Here is a 20787-nt window from a genome sequence, read left to right on the forward strand (position 1 = left end):
ACATGGGAGGATAATTAAGACATCTCACATAGGGGCATTACCAATTTTATGAATTCCAATCTTTGCGGCAAACTTGGATTGGGGGCTTGGTCGCCGAGTCAAGGCGGATCCCACATAGCCCGTGGGATGATCAAGATTGTAGGGTGTACCATCTATCTCAAAAGTAAAATAAAGAGTGAGACATGATTTCCAAGAACTGTTTCGAAGTTCATTAAAGTATGCCCATGTGTTTTCACTTTTCTTATGTTCACTTGTCATGACCCAAATGGCCATGAGTGGCACCCACACTAACCTTCCTATGGGAGAACCATCTAAATCAAACCATTACCCAATCACTTAGTCAATATTAAAATGATATTTTCATAAAACCATCTTAACAAAAATAATCTGAAGTTAATCATCAGTAATGCGGAAACCAAACAATCTACTTACTGAATTTCCCAAGACCCGAAAGTCATCGTACAAGAACTACTAACAAAGATCATGTCTAAAGATATATCCAAAAATAAAATAAATAAAAAATATTTCATTGCCCGAAAGATGGACAAGAACAAATAAAATGACCCATGGCAGCCTGAAGATGGAGTTCTCACCCTTGGATCAAGATCTCTTATCAAACTCTAGAGGTGAGATCATGTATGAGCCTCTAGAACAATTTCTGCACTCAACAAAAGAAGAGTACAGGGTAGTATCAATACAAACCTCTATGTACTGGTAGGTATCATAGGGCAACTCAACTTAATAACATTTACACAACATAAATCAAATAACAAGTAGACGGGCATCATCTAATAACAAATTCTCAATGAATCAACAATACAACAATAATAGGTCAAACAGTGCTCACAGACAAGCCACATAACCATCAAGAGTATCAACCATACTATAAACATTCACAAAATCAACACAAATATGTACACACATGCTATGGGACTTATTTTTGTCCAAATAGTCATGACCTGTAGGGAACAATCTATGTTCATGTACCGTACCATTATGGTACTCGATCCAACATAAATATAAACGTACCGACGTGGTACCCAATCCAACATAAATATAAACGTACCGGCGTGATACCCTATCCAACATAAATATAAACGTACCGGCGTGGTACCCGATCCAAAATAAATATAAACGTACTGACATGGTACCCGATTCAATATAAATATAAACAAGTATTATCAATATCAATTTACACAACCTCACAACATCAACACAATGTACCAAGTTTACAAGTACACTTAGAGTCTTAAGACAATTCCATCAAGTCAATTTTCAATAAACATTTATACACGAATCAACAATTTCAACCATGTATGAATACCAATCCACACGTATCCAGTTTAGGAGCATACACACAATTAAGTCGAGTCTAAACTTCAATTAAATCGTAATTTACCTCAACCAAAGAATCCAAATGCAAGTTAATTTGCAAATGCCTTTTTCTTCCGTAAAGCTTCCGAATGACACAAATCTGTCCAAATATATAAACTCCATAAAAATACGCATCTAATGACACCCGTTTATAAGCTCTTACTCTAAAATTATTGACCTAAAACCTAATTTACCAAATTCGTGATGAATCAAAATCTAATAATCTAAAGATAAGGACGCAACGATGGTCAGTGCGGCTTTAGTACTATTTTTACATGTTTAGAAAGCTTGTATTGAGAAAAAGCACACAACGTGCATGGAAAAATTCTGAAAGTCATGAATAGTAATGAAACAATGCACTACAGGTTAGAAATTTCACTAAATCCATGTGAAATATTAACCCTTAAAATCATGTTTTTCATTATTTAAATTACCTAGCCATCATTACCCAATCATTAGCCTAAAGTTTCATGTAGAAGTTTTCAATTCACCAAACCTATGCTAAGCGTGCTGCCACCACGCTAATTTTAGTATTAGTTCACTATCATTCCTTAACAATTTTCATATCCAATCACCGACATTATTCTAATCATTTACCGCAATCATATATTAGTTTAAGTACTCTCAATCAAAATATTTTGTATAACTAGTTATAGCAGTCTCAGCAGATTTCTAGAGATCAACATAGAAATAGAAAGATTTTTAGTGTATGAAGCGCTTACCCGAAGCTTAATCCAAGATTTCTTCAAGACCGCAGATGAGAAGAATTGTATTGCTAACTGTCATGCCCTCTTCCACTAAAATTTCTGATGCTATTATTATTAAGAATGGTAAACCCTACTCACTTAAATCTATTCTTATATTGGCAACATAAGTAAATAAAAATATTATTTTGACCCATTAATTCACTAATTAAAATAATATCTAAAATATCCAATAAATTCTCAATTAATTTTTGAAACCTCAAAAATAAATTAAATATTTACATTGACTAAAATGTACTTTCCAACCTATTGAAAATGTTAAAATACTAACCCCAGGTAGTCTCGATCAAAAATTGACTATTATCGGATTTAACTTTATCAAAATTAAAGGACCCAATTAATGACTTAAATCGCCTTCGACGAATTGGTACTACAATCCTGTAAGTCATATTTCATGTAAATAAACTACTGCTAGAACTAAAAATAGCAAAGATGAGAAAATTTCACAAATGACTGGGAGGATCGTTACATCACTATTTTACGAAATGCTCTCATCTTATGTTGTATAAAAGAATATGTTATTTTGGATTATTTCATATACCAGTACATTTATATATTGACCCCCTATATTTCAGGTTCTGAGGCCCAGTCCCATAGACCCGCTAATCAGTAGATCGTTGTCAGACATTTGGAGTAGGTGAGCCTACCTTATTTCGGAAGGCCTTTTCCTGTGTTGATTTCATTTATTTTTAGTTCATGGTCTAACCGGGGGTCTTGTCGCAATTTTCAGACAAATTATTTTTTTAAACTTTAGTAGAGACTTCGTAGATTGGTTATAGATGTTTATGGGTTTCCTTTTGGACTTATTTATCGCATTGTTATGTTGAAATAATGGAACTTTCATGCTTCCAGTTTACTTCCGCTTTATTATGATAGATTAGTTCGCTTATGATTACCAGCTAAGGAGTCTCTCGGGCCTTCATGGTTCAGGATGCCAGTCACGGCCAGGGCCTCAATTCGGGTCGTGACATGAACGTGAAGAAGGAGCCAGCTGAACCAATTGACAATACCAGCAGTTGAAATATCTCAGCCCAAAATATCTGTGATGGACCTTCCAAGTGTGTTAAAAACCACATAAACACAATCCAATTATGCTATTAGATCAAATTGACATGCCAAAATCAACGAAATAGTCGGATTCCCAATGCAGGAGTTATCAACAGAAGTTGACCAAACTCAACTCTAGGCCTTATTTTTTAATATCTCATTTAAAATCTCAAAATTACACTGAAAGTATCGAGACCCGAACCAATCATTCTACTAATTCAAAATTGGCGTTTAAGATCTGATGGAGCCGACGAATTGTTGTACAATGCTCAAATCTATGAGTGTTGACCAAAGTCATCCGTAGCAACTCAAAAACAATTCAAAATAAAAAATAATAATTTTAACGTGAAATCAAATACTTCTGAAATCGTGTCACCCATTCTAACAGATTACAATCACCAAAATATAATTATGATGAGAAATAAAATGATTAAAACACGCCAAACAAAATTGAAAATGTTTATTTAATATCATCCACAGTTTCTTCATTATATCCAAATGGCTCCAAAAAAAAAATGAGGAGAAAAGAAAGGAGGAGGATATGATAATCCTAAATATTAGAGTTCATCCGATAATTTATTTTATTATTGAATTTTCTATTCGATTTTTGATATGCAATTCTAGACTCATTTCTATAGACGACGTTCACAACTAGAATATTTTTATTCTCAAAGGTTTTAATCGAAATCTTTGATTAAGAATGGGGGAATCCAATCATTTATCACAACTTATGTTGGTGAACTATATTACTTGTTGCACCCTTCGTTTCACCTTATTTAGCATTATTTTACTTGACAAAAAATTTAGGACTTGTTTGGCCATGCAATATTAAATCATGGTTTGAATAAAAATAAGACTTTTGAAACTTACCATTTATATGCTCTGTCTGCTTCATATACATTCCTCCGCTGAATTGACAACCCCTTAAAACTTTAACTGGAGGTACTGATACAAGGCCATTCATGTTGCTGCATAATCTTTAAAACTTGTGATCTTAAACATGTAATAACATTTGAACAACTATAAAAGTGTCATATTAAGGGAATACAACAATGTATCCCTTTTGCTAAATAAATTAAATTTGTAATGTCATCCAAATGGTCTAACTTATTAGTGTCATCCAACCAAAAATATGTGGCCAAATAGCAAATTCACAGGCTATCTATAAGCACATTTTTCTTGTTCAAGAACAAAAGTAGCGACTCTTGTTTTGTATTTTCTCCGTTTGAATTTATATGAGAGTGGATACCACTTTATCCTAAAATTTAAGGTTTGAAAAATAATACTACCTTCTTGTGCAAGAGTCAATCCCACTTTACCTCCTAACATTTAGAATTTAGAAAATCATACCCCCTCTTTATATTGAAAAAAAAAAAAACCGATAACCCTCTGTGCAATATTTTTTTGTTAGATTTTTCTTTTTTCTTTAATATGTAATTTTTTTATGCTTTCTAGAATTAAAATATAACTTTATTATTGTCTCATTTATTTTTAATTTGAATAATGTTTTCTTTTAGAATATAATAGTTATTTGAAATAATGTCCTAATAAATTTCAAGGTGTGTGGATAGATTCATGGCAACAAAAAATTCAGTTGTCCTTTGCATAAACCCTAAACAGAAACATTGATAATAAAAAAGGGGACTGTGTCCTTGGATTTGCATCTAGTATGTTGGTTGATTAATAGTCCAAATTATGATGGATTATTATTTATTTTTTTTAAATTTATTTCACTGACAATTAATATCTTTGATAGTTATCTTTATTTTGGAACAATTGAACGTACATGTTTATTGAGTTTGCGTCTGTACTAAAAAATTTATGTATTCCTAGCACCGCTTGGAATTTAAAAATAAAAAAACGCCGAGGAAGAAAAGAACTACATAAATAGCAAAATAATAATAATATCTTGAAATATTTTAATTTCTGAGAAGGACCACAATAGAATTAGAGCATTTGATCCTTTTGCATAAATGAAAATTTAGAAAGTATCAAAGTTCATGTTTCCATAAATAAAGTTTGGAGGGGTTCTGGGAGAGATGGGTGTGATTCAGGTAGCATTAGTGTTCTTCGTTGAGAGAATTTTGTGGATGAAAGTTGAGCAAGTGAGAATCAAAGAGTGTGAAAATCTAGAAGTTACAAATCTAGCTTTATACTTCGATTGTAAAACTTTTGCTGAGTATGTCAAAGATCAAAAGTTGATTGTCTAAATATTGTAGTTGTTGCGCGTAAGACTTTGATGATTGTCTAAATAGTGAAAAGATGTTGGAATTGACATAATATATAAATCTTGGAGACAATAATTTCATTACTTAGTGCCTTCTCTATTTAAATTGTGAGTGGACTCCATAATCCTTATCTTAGTAATCTAACTAAATTTAACTAACTTGATATCTTTTACCTATTTATCAATAGGTATATTTTGATCTCAACTTGATACTCTAATTTGTTGTTTAGATTGAAATTCCTTATCCTTAGTAGTTTCTAGGTAATTTCATACAATTTCTTAAATGGTATACTAATGTATTATATACCTTAATAATTTTCGAAACACCATTAATTATATACACTCAACTTAGATATGTGCTTCAATATATACAGCCAAGAAAGTTGTTTTGCTTAATTGGAATGAAAACAAACGGAGCGAGGGAAGCGCTTCTCACTAAAATTTTCTCACTCGAGGACTTCGAGATAAAAACTTTTAATTAAAATTGGAGAGATTCTTTCTATTTGATCACTGTATTTAATTTACAAATTTATATACTTTTTTTGATTTTTCTTGAACATCCTTATTTATTGTAGTTTAATTTCAATCCTCCTTTCTACGTGGTCCTAATTGTACAAACTTATTTGTTGCCAAATGAATGGAATCACAAGCTAATGGTCCTATACATAACCTCGTACTTTTCTTGGTTATATCAATTAATGGTCCTTTAATAGAAACGTTTCAACATTCAAGTGAAAAAAACAAAACACTCTTACGGACCACCAAATCATTTCAACAATATAAGAAAATTCGTATTTCAAAAATACGTGAAAACTCATGCAAAACTTCTTTTATTTTAATTCCTTAACGTGTGGTGGTCAATAACTTTGTAGTAACCGATGCAATTCATTCAATCATCATCTTTGACATTTATAAACAAGAAAACACCCTCTCTTAAAATCATAACCAATATCAAGTCCTTAAACAATAGAAATATTTGTCTCATGCTTGATGCTTCTCAATATGCAATTGATCAACACATAACATGTAAAATCAAGAGATGTCACAACAAGAGAGGGTTTAATTATTCATGCTCTCAATTCGAATTACAAAACTAAAAATGAATATACATACTTACACGAGCATAGTTCAAGTTTAAGGAGAGGCCTCAAGACCAAAACCATATATATATATATATATATATAATAGGGTTTCATGAATTGATTATTCCAAATGCAAGCTAATTTGCAAGGGTCTTACCCTGCCATAAAACTTTCGAATAGTTTAAGTCTGTTCAAATATATAATTTGCATAAGAATATGAATCTAACATGTCGAATTTAAGCTAAAACAAATGTATTATTCGACTCCCTAAATTAAGAATTTCTAATCTACGTATCCTAACCGAATACCTAAATTCTTTGAAATCATAACTCTTGATGACTTTGCGAAAATCCAAGGCATAAAACTAGAAACTGCAGCATGCCAAATTCAATCATTATCTCATAATGAGTTTTACCCTTATTAAGAGTAATATTCCAGTAATATGACTACTGTAATGGCAAATAAACACTAATGCCTACTGTAATGGCAAAATAACACTAACATTGTGAAAATTAAATGGTTTTAACAATTGCTTCCTAGTGTACAGGTTGTTGGGTTCATAGTATATGAAATAAGTGTGAATGGAAAATGAAGAAAAAAATGATGGAGGAGAGGAGACACTAAAATGGAAAGTGTACTCCCAAATTAGAAAGTTCACTCTTTCTCCCACATTGGTGGAAGAAGAGAACTTGGAAGTGTTTTATATTCAAGAACACTTACTCCACATGGTAAGTGAGGCAAGAAATAAGAGATTCCTCGCGCTTTCGTTGTTGTCGCTCGGCTCGGATACGAATTTGGAAAACGATTGATGAGATCTATATTTTTGGACAAACTTTATTTGAATTCCGAAGAATGCCAAGGAAAAACGCAGTAAAAGTGAATTGATGTATTGTTTTTGAACTAGTGCAATGGTTCGAACTGATGCTTCAGAAGGATGTAATCCTACAATGAAGTGACACACTGATTCATGAAATGAGATGACTGTTAAGGAAAATATGCAATCTTTGACGAACAGACATGAACTTAGAGCAAAGGTGCAACCTTTGGAGTGAACCATTGCCTATTTTCAGAAGAGGCATGTTATGGCTATATAAACCTGCTTTCATTTATAGGTTTTGGTATGAAATTTCAGAATAAAAAATACTCTTCTTGTCTGCGAAAATTCTATGTGATCATTCAAACTGTTGAGTGCGTTCGACGAGTCCAAATATTTGATGTACCCCTATATTTGGATTGAAGGCCATTTTATAATGGGAGGAAAAATTCCATAACCTCGGGTACAGTGAGGGGAATTGTTTCCTTAAGGAAACTCCGTGAATTCGGACGACTTGGCCTTATTCATTTCTATTTCATCTATTTTCTGAAAAAAATAAAAATAACACCTCTTGGAAAGGTCATTTTGACCTTGTGTTGAGGGTATTTGATATACTTCATTGTGTTCTTGTTTATACTTGAACTTTAGTTGAAGTTGTTGTTCTGCATATACAGATTCTACGTACCCGTAGAAGGAAATAACAATATTAAGGAAACAATCTATTATTACAGAATCTGTATAGCTTATTTTTGGAGATTAAAGTTTTAACTTTCTACTCCGCCTGAACTTAACTAGTGATTTGAAGTCATAAAAACTTCATCACAAGTTAAAGATCATTCGGTTGACAATTGGAAGTCATAAAAACTTCATTGTCAACTAGAAACAAGAAGAAAAGTTTAAAGTTGCTTAACTTTATAAGTAGTATTCTGAAAATACTAAGTATTTTTTGTCTTGTGGTGACAGGAAAAAATGACAAGCGATAGTCAAATGCAAGATATGGCAACGTCTGTGAGGGAAACTAATATTACCACATCAAGTCGCACAAATGCTCCACCTACAATGGCACCGGCGGAGAAGCCTGAAAAATTTGCGGGCATTGACTTTAAACGATGGCAGCAAAAGATGTTCTTTTACCTCACCACTTTGTTTCTGCAAAGGTTCACTAGCGATAACGCTCTTGAGGTGCCCGAGGGAACCTCAGACAAAGAGTGTTTCGTAATTGTAGAAGCTTGGAAACATTCAGACTTGCTTTGCAGGAATTATATTCTGAGTGGTCTCCAAGACGACCTCTACAATGTTTACAGTAGAACTAAGACATCGAAGGAATTGTGGGGGGCACTTGAACGAAAATATAAAACAGAGGATGCGGGAATTAAGAAATTCCTTTTTACACATTTCCTGGACTTCAAAATAATAGATAGCAAATCTGTTGTCTCTCAAGCACAAGAGTTGTAAGTCATCATACATGATCTCCTAGCAGAAGGTATATCTTTGAAAAATACCTTAGTTGAACAAATTAAAAATGTTCTTAATACTCACATAAACTATTTTGTAGGTTTAATTATGAATGATACTTTCCAAGTAGCCGCGATAGTTGAGAAGCTACCACCTTTGTGGAAAGACTTCAAAAACTACTAAAATCATAAACGCAAGGAGATGACTGTTGAAGATGTTATTGTCCAACTTCGTATTGAAGAGGATAATAAAGCTGCCGAAAGAAGGTCAAAGAGGAATTCTACAATTAATGGAGCACATATTGTTGAAGATGACCAAAATAATTTCAAGAAAAGGAAGAAAGATGAATAAGGAAGCAATCAATCCAATAAAAAGTTCAAGGAAAAATGCTTCAACTATGGCAAGATTGGCCACAAGTTCACAAATTGCCGTGCCCCAAAGAAAGGCAAGAAAAAGGACAAAGCGAATATGATTGAGTCCAACAAAAACTGTGATGATCTGTGTGCTATGTTCTCAGAATGCAACTTGGTGGGCAATCCTTACGAATGGTGGATGGATTCTGGTTCCACCCGCCATGTTTATGCCAACAAAAAGTTGTTTTCGTCATTTTCTCTGGCTCAAGTAGAATAAATGATCTACATGGCTAACTCCGCTAATGCTAAGGTGGAAGGAACAAGGAAAATATGCTTGAAAATGACTTCGGGCAAGGTTTTGACACTTAACAATGTCTTGTATGTTCCCGAATTACGTAGGAATTTAATTTCTATTTCACTTATAGAAAAGAACGGATTCAAATGTGTAACCGTTTATGGAATAATTGTAATTAGCAAATGAGAAATATATGTAGGAAAAGGCTATCTGACGGAAGGCCTTTATAAGATCAATGTAATGACTGTTGAAATAAATAAAATTTCAAATTCTTCTTATTTACTTGAGTCTTATGATTTATGGCATGAACTTTTAGGTCATTTAATTATAAAACATCATGAAAAATGATTAACTTAGAAGTTTTGCTAAACTTTGAGTGCAATAAATCGAAGTGTCAAACGTGTATAGAATCGAAGTATGCAAAGAATCCTTATAAGTCCGTTGAAAGGAATTCCAATCCTTTAGACTTAATACACATTGACATTTGCGATATGAAGTCAACACCATCACGTGGTGGGAAAAAGTATTTCATAACTTTCATTGACGATTGCACTGGATATTGTTATGTCTACTTGCTAAATAGTAAGGATGAAGCAATAGATACATTTAGGCAATATAAATATGAAGTTGAAAATCAGTTGGACAAAAAGATCAAAATGATAAGAAGTGATAGGGGCGGAGAATATTAATCTCCCTTTGCGCAAATATGTGTAGAGAATGGAATCGTCCATCAAACTATGGCCCCGTATTCACCTCAATCTAATGAAATTGAGAAAAGGAAAAACCGAACTTTGAAGGAATTGATGAATGCCTTGCTTATAAGTTTTGATTTACCGCAAAACTTGTGGGGGAAGGCTATCCTTACGGCCAACCGTATACTCAATAGAGTTTCTCATAGTAAGACACCATCAATTCCTTATGAAAAGTGGAAAGAATGAAAACCCAACTTGAAATTTTTCAAAGTGTGGGGGTGTCTAGCAACGGTCCAAGTTCCTGTGCCTAAAAGGGTAAAGATAGGACCTAAGACGGTGGACTGTGTGTTCATAGGATATGCTAAAAACAGTAAGGCATGTCGATTTTTGGTTCATAAATTCGAACATCCAGATATTAATGAAAATACGGTAATTGAATCAGACAATGCTAGATTCTTTGTAAACATTTATCCGTATAAAACTAGACATGAATGGCCTAGTGGGGGGCCTAAACGACCTCGTGATGAACCAATTGAGAATGAACGTAATGAAGAAAATCCAAGACGTAGTACACGTTAAAGAACATCTACTTCATTTGGATCAAATTTTGTGACATATCTTTTGGAAAATAAGCCTCAAATATTTAAGAAAGCTATGACATCTTCGGATTCATCCTTTTGGAAAGAGACAGTCAATAGTGAGATAGATTCAATCTTAAGCAACCATACATGGAAATTGGTTGACCTTCCTCCTGAAAATAAACCTTTAAGTTCCAAATGGATATTTAAAAGAAAGATGAAAGCGGATGGTACTATTGACAAATACAAGGCAAGACTAGTAGTGAAAGGCTTCAAATAGAAAGAAGGCCTTGATTACTTTAATACATAGTTGATTACTTTGATACATACTCACTAGTAACAAGGATAACATCGATTGGAATGTTAATTGCCTTGACTGCGGTATATGGCCTTGAGATCCATCAAATGGATGTGAAAACCGCTTTCCTAAATGGAGAATTAGAGGAATAAATATACATGGAACAGCCTGAGGTTTTTGTGGTTCTAGGAAAAGAAAACAAGGTGTGTAAACTTATCAAGTCATTATATGGACTAAAGAAAACACCAAAACAATGGCATGCGAAGTTTGACCAACCCATGTTGGCAAACGAATTCAAAATAAATGAATGTGATAAATGTGTTTATATTAAAAACACTCCAAATAACCAAGTCACTGTATGTTTATATGTAGATGATATGATGATCATCAGTAGAGACATTTCTGACATAAATTCAACAAAACGAATGCTCGAGAGCAAGTTTGATATGAAATACCTTGAAGTTGCAGATGTAATCTTAGGTATAAGAATCCATCAAACTCCACAAGGGTTGGCATTGTCATAGTATCATTATATCGAAAAGGTACTTGACAAGTTCAAGTATATGGAATTCGGTATTGCCAAGACTCCATTAGATGTGAGCTTTGCACTTCGAAAGAATGAAGGTGAAAGTGACTCACAATTGGAGTATGCGAGAGTATTGAGATGTTTAATATTTATAATAAACTGTACACGACCAGACATAGCATGTGCTATCAGTAAATTGAGTTGGTACACGAGTAATCCCAACAAAACTCACTGGATGGCAATGAAACGAGTTTTGGGGTATCTTAAATACACTCAAAATTATGCTTTGCATTATAATAAATATCCTCCAGTACTTGAAGGATATAGTGATGCAAATTGGATCACCAGATCGAAAGAAGTAAAATCCACAAGTGGATATGTACTTACTATCGGTGGAGGAGCAGTCTCTTAAAAATCATCCAAACAGACTTGTATTGCTCGCTCTACAATTGAATCTGAATTTATCGCATTAGATAAAGCTGGTGAAGAAGCAGAATGGCTCCGGAATTTCTTAGAAGATATTCCTTATTGGCCCAAACTAGTGGCACCAGTATGTATACGCTGTGATAGCCAAGCGGCAATAGGTAGGGCAGGGAGCATGATGTACAACAGTAAATCTCGTCACATACGACGAAGACACAATACCGTTAGAGAACTTCTTTCTAGTGGAATTATCACTGTAGACTATGTAAAGTCAAAGGATAATATGTCGGATCCACTTACAAAAGGCCTATCTGGAGAAGGAGTTGAAAGGACATCCAAGGGAATGGGTTTAAGGCCTAGGACAAGTCTACACGACGGTAACTCTACCTAACAGACTGGAGATCCCAAGAGCTAGGTTCAAGGAGATAAAACAAATTTGTGTTTGTCTGGTTCAACATTTTCAATTGCCCAACCCATTCTCATGATGTAGACAACGTATAGTAAAACAAGGATAAGACTTAAGGTTAAAAGACTTTTAATGATTATCTAAATTTGGCATATTTGACAAAATATTTTAATCTATAGAATTGAACATTTAGAAATCACCTATGTGAGGGCGAAGTGAAAGCCGCTTCAAAGAGAATGTTAGTAAAGGCTTATTCTCTAAGCTCTCATGAAATCGGGACGTGTTCATGGCTAAAAAGAAATAAATTGTGAGAACCATAAACAGTAAAAGGTTGGTTGTGTGACATGTGTTGTCTAGGTGTACATTAAATCTCGACGGTTCAAAGATATCAAATCTATCGATTGATCGAGTGCATCCGATACATGTTCACTCCGAAAAGTTCAAAGGGAAACCCACCTATCCAGATGTAATCAGTCTTTGCTTGATGATCACATACTTGTCTGTAAAACTTTTATGAAATATAGCCATTCCCCATTCATGTGGGGGATTGTTGGGTTCATACTATATGAAATAAGTGTGAATGGAAAATGGAGAAAAAAATGGTGGAGGAGAGGAGACACTAAAATGGAAAGTGCACTTCCAAATTAGAAAGTTAACTCTTTCTCCCACATTGGTGGAAGAAGAGAACTTGGAAGTGTTTATATTCAAGAACACTTACTCCACATGGTAAGTGAGGCAAGAAATAAGAGATGCCTCATGCCGTCATCGTCGTCGCTCGCTCGGCTCGGCTTTGGCTTCGTATTTGGATCTATCGATGAGATTGGACAAACTTTATTTGAATGCAGTAAAATTTTTCTGCAGTGTTTCGGACGTCCATTTATATATATATGAAGTGACACACTGATTCATGAAATGATATGACTGTTAAGGAAAAATGCAATATTTGATGAACAGACATGAACTTACAGCAAAGGTGCAACCTTTGGAGTGAACCATTGCCTCTTTTCAGAAGAGGTATAAACCTGCTTTCATTCATAGGTTTTTGTACTAAATTTTAGAATAAAAAATACTCTTCTTGTCTGCAAAAATTCTGTGTGATCATTCAAACTGTTGAGTGCGTTCGACGAGTCCAAATATTTGAGGTACCACTATATTTGGATTGAAGGCCATTTTATAATGGGAGGAAAAATTCCATAACCTCGGGTACAGTGAGGGGAATTGTTTCCTTAAGGAAACTCCGTGAATTCGACGACTTGGCCTTATTCATTTCTGTTTCATCTATTTTCTGAAAAAAAAAAATAATACCTCTTGGAAAGGTCATTTTGATCTTGTGTTGAGGGTATTTGATATACTTCATTGTGTTCTTGTTTATACTTAAACTTTAGTTAAAGATGTTGTTCTGCATATACAAATTCTACGTACCCGTAGAAGGAAATAACACAGGTTGAGTACTACACTATTTGACATTATAACTCCCTTTACTTCATATCATTATGGCCTAATGATAAGAAATTATTCTTTCGGCATTAAAGCCCAATCATTAGGTCATAATTTCCCCATCATTGTCTTGCATCGTAAGTTAATATGAAAAGAATCCACTAATACTATACAACCATGGAAATAATTCGAGATCTCACCTGAAATCGTCGTTGCCTCAAGCCGCACAGTCCAAGCTTCTCAAAGAATGCTCTTGTATTTCAGTTGTCGTTGTAACAACAGAGGAGTTAACCCTACTTTATTTAATTTGGATGTGGATTATGTGATATAGGGAAAGGCTGTGATTTTTCCTTTTACCTCATTCACCCACTAATTAAACTAATTATCTAAAATATTAGATTTTTTTTTTTTTACAAATCCTTGAAATTTGTCGAAAATCCCATAAAATAAGTAAAATATATAATTTGACCAAAAAGTATATTCCAAACCTATTGAAAATTTTACAACACTAATTTGAGGTCGTTTTGATCGAAGGTTGACCATGATTGGATTTAATTTTATTAAAGCTCAATAATTCATCAACTTATGAAATCACTTCCAAACACCTCGAGGGTTGGTACTATTCGCCCCCGAGAGTCATAATTCACATCTAAAAACTATAGGGAGGGTTAAAATAAAGAAGATGAGAAAATTTCACATACGATTGGGAGGGTCGTTACAACAAGTCTCTCTCAAATTTGTTTCTAATTTCTATCTCTGCTTGTAATGAATTGTGACAAAAATTCATCTGATGAACACATTTCATACTTATAGACCATAAATGATCTCTTTTCATTAAAACGTATACATATATAAAGGATTGATATGTCACAACTTATTTAATATGTCAAATGGCTACTATAGGCCAAGAACACAACATAATAAGTTACCTTTTAAGAATGGCAACACATTATTTATTTTGTGTTACACTAAATCCATAATCAGGTTTAATTACACCCCGAGAATCTCTTCTTCAAGCAATTCTGCTTCGAGAGTTTTAGCATCCTGAACCAAAATAGTTCAAACGTCATTAGGAATATTGTCATATACACAAGTATGCTCCTGCTCAATGCATACGCACTTCCCTCGGAGTTTTCCACAACGACCATCTTTAAAGTGCTCCTCGATACAAACTTTTCTACCTGGAGCGTCGGTAAAACATAAATATTCAGTTGGCACTACGCATTCGCTCTGACCTTGCACCCCCACGTACAATCATTCATAAGTACTTGTTACAAATGTTGGAAAAGAAAGACACATATAATCGAACCAAATATATACAAATAACTTTAAAGTGTGAAACAACTCACTATTCCTAAAGAAGTATTACTTAAAGTTTCATCAAGAACTATGAGTTCATAAAAGAGAAGACCACATACTTGAAAATGTATGTGGTGATTTATTAAACAAATAAATTCTTTGAAAGAATCAACAAAAATGGTTAATGCAAACACTATTTTAAGTCTTTTTTAAATGGTTCGTTGTCTATTTAGTTACATGTTTTTAGTATGATTTCATAATAGACCTAGAGATTATATTATTTGAGGTTTTAGAAAATAAAAGATGAAGACAAACGATAGGCAACAAAGAGTGTCATAGCCAAGAAAAGAAATGCAATGAAGTAAATGGTACGAGCCATAGTCACTTTTAACGAGTAAAAAATATTGCAAATATTTTTTTTTATAATAATAAGAATGATTGCAATTTTGAGTTGTGAACGAACACTAGCAAAATAGAGGTATTTATAGGCACTGAAATAAGAGTAAAAACAAAAGAGATAAAATTTAGTAGGGCCAATAAATATGTGAAGCTATGGTTGTAAGTAAATTTAAATGCTTGTATATTGGAAATAAAAAAAACATGGCTGACAATGATTTGTGAAATTTAAATGCTTATTAACCCTAATTACCTATTCTATAATTTGTAAAATTTTGTCGGAATTAAAATAATAGATTAAGAGAAGGTATGCATGTGGGAATCTCTTGCTTTACATCACCCTATTTTTCATTCAAATATTAAATTATTTGAAAAAAGTAATCAGTTGCACATAATACACATTAAAATATTAAATTATTTAAAATTCAGAATCAATTGACAACGAATTAAATAGAGACGAGGAGTTTGACAGTATTAAAAAGTCAAATTACTTGAAAAAATTAATCAGATAAATATAATACACATTAAAATGTAAAATTATCTGAAATTCAGACTCAATAGATAATGGATTAATTAGCGATGAGGAATTTGAAAGTGTTAGTAATCGCAAGGGTAAAGATTATATACATATCCACTTGAACAAAAAAATTATGATAAAAATCAACAGATGAACATAATACACAATAAAATATTAGATTGTTTGAATTCAGATCCAATTGACAACTGGTTCAATAAAGACAAGAAATTTCAATGAGTTAAAAGATGGTGAAGATAATGATCATACAGATGCCGATAATAATCATGTAGATATTTATCAATTGTACAAGCTTACTAGGAGTATTCCACTAGCACCTGTATAGCTACTACTTTGTTGAACAAAATATTTGTATAAATAGATAAGTTTATGTACTGTAAAATATATCAATAAATAGAGTTTGAAATTCTCCTCACATTGTGTATTATTTTAGGAAGAAGAGGTTTATACTTATTATTGAGAAAAATATTTCTTTCTCTAGCTCTTTTTCTCTGAGTCTATGCCTTTTATTTTTCTTTTAATCTAGTCCTAGTTTTTACTTTTAGTATTTCTGTATTTTCGATGGGCTTGTCATCACCCGACTTGCTTCTTCTTGGTGATCGAGGTCAAGCCCCATGATTAGACGCTAAAGGATTTTTGTTTTCTATGATCAGGATAGGGGTGTCGTGAACTGTAATACCCCGTAGTTGTAACGCTCTGTTGGTACATCTAAAATGATCTTTAGGACCCCCGTAGTGATTATATATCAGGTATAGATGTTGTGAGAAGTGTTGGGGGTTTTTTAGGACCTTAAAACTAAGTAGGCGTCGCAAAATGGGACCTGTGCAATGGCTATGCGTCACATTTCCATCGCCTACCATCACTGGAAATTTTATCCGATGGCTTAGGCGCCGCCCACCTTTGGTTAGGCTATGGAAAAGGCGCCGCCCATGTTGTGGCTTTGCTATGGGCTAGGCGTCGCCTACTTGATGGCTAGGCCATGGGTTCGGCGCAGCATGGCCAATGTATTGCAACTTAGGGGCTCCGTCTTTGAGTTATTTTAAGAGCAATAAAGCCTTTTCACGTTTCATAATCATCCTTAAACATCTATAGACGAAATTAAGGTCCCAAAATACGTATTAACACACACAAATCCCTAGTTCATCTTTATTAAACACAAGAAGAGAAAAACAACTTAGGGTTTGAACATTAGAACTTAAAGAGTCAATTTCTTCACATTTGCTTTATCATTAAGGTACGTGGGACTATCCTAAACTACATGAACATAAGTTTTTATTGTGTTATCAAGTTTTAAGATATATAATCATGTTTATAAAAAGGGGTTTTTGAGTGATCGATGAGACAGAAGGTTTGGAGGAAAACCCTAGAGTCTAAGGGGTTCAGGTTGAGTCGGTCCAAGACGGGCTATTTGGAATTCATGTTTAGTGGCTTGAGTCAAGAGGATGAAGTGGTGGTGAGGTTGGACTCCCAGGATATTTTTAAGAGGAATAGTTTTAAGTATCTTGGGTCTACGATTTAGGAAAATGGCGAGATTAATGAGGGTGTCTCTAATCGTATTGGAGTAGGTTGGATGAAGTGGAGGCTCTCCTCAGAAGTGTTGTACGATAAGAAGGTTTCCCTTAATCTTAAAGGCAAATTCTATAGAGTGGCAGTTCATCGGCTATGTTGTATGGAGTGGAGTGTTGGCCAGTCAAGCACTCCCACATCCAAAAACTACAGGTAGAGGAAATGAGGATGTTGCGTAGGAATTGTGGGATTAATAGAAGGGACGGAGTTAGGAATGATATTATCCAGGAGAAGATGAGAGTGGCTTCTGTGGAGGAAAAGATGCGGAAAGGAACGCCGAGATGGTTTGGGCTTGTGATAAGGAGGGGCGCGGATGCCCCAGTTTGTAGGTTTGAGAGGCTAGCTTTGGATGGATTCAAGAGGAGTAGAGATAGGCCGAAGAAGTACTAGAGGGAGGTGATTAGACATGACATGGAGCAGTTTCAGCTTTCTGAGAACATGACCATAGATAGGAAGGTGTGCAGGTCACGAATAAGGGTAGAACGTTAGGTAAGTGTGTGGGTTGTAGCTAGCAATCTGGAGAGTTACTGTGTAGCAGGGTTAGTAATTCAAGGACTGTGTACATAGGTGTCTTTGGTATGTGCGTGTATGTTACTTCTAGGTGGGTGTCCCATTTTTTTATTTCTTGGTTCATATTTTTTTTTAGTTGCCCTTAGTTCTCGTATTTTCTTATTTCTCTTGTTTATATTTTATTTTTTCTTACCCCTTATTTCTGATATGTCATCCATCCTCTTGTTTTACTTTTCTTTATCATGAGCCGGGAGTCTATCGAAAATAACCCCTCTACTTCTTCGGAGGTAGCGGTATGGACTGCGTACGTCTTACCCTCCCCAAACCTCAGTTAGTGGAAATATAATGGGTTTATTGTTATTGCATACGCTGATCTTAAACTCCTTTCATAGAATTGAACTATAACAACGTATATATGTGTTTTCAGTTTTGCAAAGTTTGATTGAGTGCATGAATAAGACAACTCCCTCTCCCATCATGATATCTTTTGACTTCAAGTGTTGTGGGTTGTTTAAATGTATGATTTTAAAAGAAAACTTGAGAATGGGTTCCTTACAATTGTTCATGGGTTGATATAGTTTATGACATGCCAAGGGCATGTTTTTCTTATTTTAACCGTTCATTGTATTAATTAAAGGATTTCATGAGTTTTAAGTAAATGCAAACATGAGATGGCCACCATATGGTTGTAATATTAAGAAGAGAGTCTTTTTGTGTGAACTCATATAAAAATCTATAGCAAGACTCTCTCTCACATGATGTTTAAAGCATTTGGGTGGCCATTAACATGACGAAAAATAAAAAGGGGCTATAGACATGTTATAGTGCGATATGAATGACTTGCAAGTCTGGGTATGGCGATATCCGATGATGATTTGCCCTTAACAAAATAAGTATTGATCGTTTTCAAAGCATGAAGCATGATTTTAAAGGAATAAATCTGGGATCAAAGAGAGCTAGTTGGATACTTGAAAAAAGCTTGAGTTTCAGATAACTCGTATCCCGAAATTGTATTTTGCCGATGTGGGATTTATGATATGTTATCCTACATGGGAGGATAATCAGGACATCTCACATAGGGGGATTCCTACAGTATACTCACATGGGGGTATTTCCAATTTTATGAACTCCAATTATTATGGCAAACTTGGATTGGAGACTTGGTCACTGAATCAAGGGAAAATCCAACATAATTCATGGGATGATCAGGATTGTAGGGTGTACCATATAACTTAGAAGCAAAACAAAGAGTGAGAGATGATTTCCAAGAAATGTTTCGAAGTTCATTAAAGTATGCCCATGTGTTTTCACTTATCTTATGTTCACTGTTTTATGAAATGCTCTAACCTATGTTTTATAAAAGAATATGTTATTTTGGATTTTTTTCATATACCAGTACTTTTATGTATTAACCCCTTACATTTCAGGTTATGAGGCCCAGTCCCGTGGACCCTCTAATCAATAGATTGTTATCAGATATTTAGAGTGATGAGACTCCCTTATTTCGGAAGGCCTTTTCCATGTGTTGATTTTATTTATTTTTAGTTCAAGATCTGATCGGGGGCCTTGTCCCAGTTTTCAAACAGACTATTGTTTTCAGCTTTAGTAGATTCTTCACAGATTGGTTATAGATATTTATAGGTTTTCTTTTGGACTTATTTTTCGCATTATCATGTTGAAATAATAGAATTTTCATGCTTCCAGTTTACTTCCGCTTTATTATGATAGATGAGTTCGCTTATGATTACCAGCTAAGGGGTCTCTCGGGCCTTCATGGTTTAGGATTTCCGTCGCGGCCAAGGCCTCGATTTGGGATGTGACATGAACGAGAAGAAAGAGCCTGCTGCACCAGTTGACAACACAGCAGTTGAAACATCCCAAAAAAATGTCTGTTGCGGACTTTCCAAGTGTGTTCAGAACCCCATTAACACAATCCAATTATGCTATTAGATCAAATTGACATGCCAAAATCAACGAAACAGTCTGATTCCCAATGCGCATGTTATCAGTGGAAGTTTACTAACATCAACTCTAGGCCTTATTTTTTAATATCTCATTTAAAATCTCAAAATTACACTAAAAGCATTGGGATCTGAACCAACCATTCAACTAACCCAAAATTGAAGTTCAAGATTTGATGGAGATGACGAATTTTCTTACAATGGTCAAATTTATGAGTGTTGACCAAACTCAACTGTAGCAACTCCAAAACCATTCAAAATAAAAAATAATAATTTTAAAACAAAATCAAACACCTCTGGAATCGTGTCACCCATTCTACCAGATTACAATCACCAAAATATAATAATAAAATGAAATAAAATGATCAAAACACGCCAAATAAAATTAAAAATATTTATTTAATATCATCCACACTTTCTTCATAATATCCAAATGGCTCCAAAAAAAATGAGGAGAAGAAGAAAGGAGGAGGATATGATAACCCTGGTTATTAGAGTTCATCCGATAATTTATTTTATTATTGAATTTTCTATTCGATAACTGATATTCAGTTCTGGATCCATTTCTTTAGACGACGTTCATAACTAGTGTACTTTTATTATCAAAGGTTTTAATCAAAATCTTTGATTAATATTAAGGGAAGCCAATCATCTATCACAACTTTAGTTGGTGAACATTATTACTCGTTGCACCCTTGGTTTTGCCTTATTTTTTATTATTCTACTTGGCAAGAAAATTTAGTGTTTGT

The 20787-nt window shown here is 34.0% G+C and overlaps 1 pseudogene; it reads right to left on the reverse strand.

Annotated features, from left to right (window-relative positions):
- Nucleotides 1–14618: 14618 nt before the first annotated feature.
- LOC107852218 lies at nucleotides 14619–15449 on the reverse strand (annotated as a pseudogene).
- Nucleotides 15450–20787: the final 5338 nt, after the last annotated feature.

The sequence above is a fragment of the Capsicum annuum genome, chromosome 7 (assembly GCF_002878395.1).
Source record: "Capsicum annuum cultivar UCD-10X-F1 chromosome 7, UCD10Xv1.1, whole genome shotgun sequence".
In the NCBI taxonomy this organism is placed as follows: domain Eukaryota; kingdom Viridiplantae; phylum Streptophyta; class Magnoliopsida; order Solanales; family Solanaceae; genus Capsicum; species Capsicum annuum.